Source organism: Nicotiana attenuata, unplaced genomic scaffold (assembly GCF_001879085.1).
Source record: "Nicotiana attenuata strain UT unplaced genomic scaffold, NIATTr2, whole genome shotgun sequence".
NCBI classification, from domain to species: Eukaryota; Viridiplantae; Streptophyta; class Magnoliopsida; order Solanales; family Solanaceae; genus Nicotiana; species Nicotiana attenuata.
The window spans coordinates 193186-197045 of NW_017672178.1; positions in this window are offsets into that span (position 1 = coordinate 193186).

The window sequence follows — 3860 nt, forward strand, 5'->3', positions numbered from 1 at the left end:
GAATCCGAATCCGAATCCGAATCCGAAGCCGAAGCCGTAGCCGTAGCCGTAGCCGAAGTCGAGCCGAGCGAGCGACGACGACGACGGCGCGAGGCTTGCCTTCTTCTCAGCTCTTTAAGAGCTAGAAGAAGAGCAATTGCTTATATACCCATAAAAAACCTCTTCCTCTTCCAATATGGGACAATGCCCATTTGCCAGGGGGGGAACTTATAATTTCACTCAAAAATTTCATTTCCCTCCATTTCCCATTCACCCTCTTTTAAGTATTTAATATATTAATTAAATACATCCAAAACTCAACAATCCCCCACATGAATGGGGAATGGCTACATCACGAAAGTATGCATGAAAAACTGTGTGATTCGCAAGTAAGGTTTAATTGCATCTGGATAAGTAGGTTTCCCTTTGAACTTTCCGTAGTGAACTTATGTCGGATATACTTGATCAATCGGTAGATTTGATATCTTTGAACCGTCGAACTTTAGTGTATACCTAGACAACCACAAGTCACACAACCAACCCTTAACCGTCTTTGGTTCTCATTGTTGTGTTCGTTTCAGCCATGAACACCGCCTGGTTTCATAAGTGTGTAGAGAACTGGCCTTACAATGTTCTCCTTGAAGCGGCTAACACTTCACACTTACATAGGTGATTCCTAAACGTGCCATCCCGTAGATACACTATTTGATATACCCCGTATCAAATTTAGAAATCATTAAAAAGCCTTAATGCTTTATCCTTGGTACTGAACATTGTCTCATCACGAGAATGGACCAAAAGTTTAGTTGACAATGTTGAACCGTCATAAATGACTTTGTTTGATCACCTTGAACCTAGATCTTGGGATCTCCAGTCTTCTAGGTAGAGTTACTGCCACTATGACTTGTTCTCGGCCACAGTCCCATTCCCCTTGATGACTTCTCAACTACCTCTCTAGTTAGGCCTTTTGTAAGTGGATCCGACACATTATCACTTGACTTTACATAGTCAATCGTGATAATTCCTCTAGAGAGTAATTGTCTAACTGTTTTATGTCTTCGTCGTATATGGCGAGACTTACCGTTATACATAACGCTCCCAGCCCTTCCAATTGCCGCTTGACTATCACAATGTATGCATATTGGTGCCAACGATTTGGGCCAAAATGGAATATCTTCCAAGAAATTCCGGAGCCATTCAGCTTCTTCACCGGCTTTATCCAAGGCTATAAACTCAGCCTCCATTGTAAAGCGGGCAATACAAGTTTGTTTGGATGACTTCCAAGATACCGCTCCTCCACCAATAGTGAATNAATTGCCAGTTCAGTTAAAACAAACAACTGTGATGAGCTTCATTCGGATTAATGCTATGCTACCAATATTCAGGTGTCCCTGGATTAAACGTGTTGAAGCTAACACTAAAACATGAGTCACTTTTAAACACTAACAACAAAGATGAAACTACATCGCGTTATCCTACGCCATACTAACAGCATGTTGAACCAAATTTAAAGTCACTAATCGACTGAGCTAACTTAACAATTATAAAATTCGTATACGAATTCAAGTAGCAGGAATCATTCTGAGTCGAACAGTCCGAGTTTAACAGTCCAGTCTTAATTACAAACCATGATCTACTGAAATTCATGAGATTACACGAGATATAACACAAAATTATCAGGAACTATGCTGCATTTCACTCATCTCCACAAACTCGTAAGCTATATTGAAGCAGTTTCAAAATGTGTACCTGAGAATTGAATCACAACAGAAGAATAGGAGATCAGCAACAGAATAATAGGCAGCAACACACTGATGCTTAGCACAACTCAGAAAATACACCAGCAGTCCAGAAATGATTTCAAAAAAAAAAACCAGCAGATTCTAGAACAATTTCGAAAACCAGCTTGAACATACCCACATAAACTCAAAATCGATTTGAATATACCCAGAACCACTCGAAAAACCAATCAGTAAACCTCAAAGGAACCTCAGCAATCAGAAGAGCAGAGAGTTGATCAAAATTAACCAAAGATCAATGTAACAGTGCCTTTTTTTTTGTTATTTTGTTTTAACTAAGAACTGAAAGAAGATTTTGATCTCAGATTTGAATTCTCAGATCTGAGACTTGAAGAATGATTTTTTGGGGGGGGGGGGGGGGATTTTTTGGGGTTCCAAAACTTGTGAATCAAGGCAAATGAATGCCTATTTATAGATGAACTTAGGGTCCAACTTCAGATTTTCCCTTTACCCATTAGTCCCTATTTTAATTCTATTTTTACCCTTTATTTTCTGACTTGTTACACAAGTAACTACACCTATTTTATTGAAATCTATACTAAAGTCCATCCTAGAAGGTTCTATACCCATTACAATTTCTATTCTATCCTTACCTTGGTTCTAAAATTACCAATCTTAATGAAACTACCCTTTTCCATGCCTGAACTACCCTTTGAACCCTCTTGGAATTACTGAGCTAAACCAGACCATTCTGAACTAAAACCTAACGATGCTAATTAATGCTAAACACTGAATTAAGGCATTACCAATGATAACTACTGATTAAACTAGACTAAACTGGCTAGACTAACTCAAATCAAACATTAGAACAAAAATTAAAATCAACAAAGCCTAAACAGAATCGACTAAGATGGCTAATAAAGAATTAAGGATTATAACAATGAACCATAAACTGAAACCAAACATTTAGCAAGACGGATTCAAAACGAAAAAAAATTAAACTAAAACCTAAAATTAGCAAAACAGGATTAAATCAACCAAACAAAATTAAACAAGAGCATACTGAACAGAATCGAAAACAGAATCGAACAAAACTTACTAATTTTGAGCATTCGACTGACTATGGGGCGAACTCTGACCAGCTATTGTTGTTTGAATCCTCCGGGATTCTTGACACGTAACATCCCTAATCGTGTGTTTTCAAAAGAAATCACGTGATTAGGGAAATTACGGTCCAAAATCCCCAAGATTTCTGAGTTAGGGTTCTGCCGGAATTTGGGATTCAGAGTTTGTAATGTTCCGGGCAGATTCGAGACAAGTGGCTATGGGGATTGGGTAGAGGAGGTTCGGACGGTTCTGTGGTGTGAATTTGGGTACCGTTATTCGAAGGATTCAGCGTTGATTCGAGGGACGGGGTCTGGGGAATTGGGTAGAGGGAACTCAGATGAACCTAGGGTGTTAATTTGGGACTATTTGGCATACTTTGGGTCTTGGCCGGAGAATCTGTGATCTAATATTTGACGCTTTTGGCCGGGATTTGAAGGAGATCATTTACATATTCGGAAAGAGGGTGAAAAGGGGAAGCTGGGGTGTTATTTTGGTGAAGTTTGGAGATTCTCCGCCGCCGTGGGCGATTTCCGGCGGCGGAGCACGGCGGGGGAACGGTGGAGGCGTGGTGGGGGAAGGGCGGCGTTACAGGGAGTGGTTGTACGAGGAGGGAGAGAAATGTTTAGGGTTTTGAGTTAATTTTCGGATAGTTTTATTGAATGGTTTGGGTTGATGAGGGCCGTAGGATCATGGGGAATGGATGGCCAGGATTGATTTTAAATCAACGGAAGCCAAAATGACGTAGTATCCTGATCATACTACGTCGTTTCAATGATTTTAGACCGGGTGTGGGCAGCGTTTTGGGCTGGGATTGGGCGGAAAATATTGGGCCTGGGTGGGTTGATTCAAGACTTAGCCCAATTTAAATCCCCCCTCTTTTAATTGTTTCTTTTATTTTATTTATTTGTGATTTGTATTTATTTTTCTGATTTTTATAAAAATGCAAAATATTAAAATGAAACCTAATTTATTTCCAAAATTAAGCTAATTGATGCCTAAAATTGTTTAAAATCTATTTCGTGACAATTTCAACAA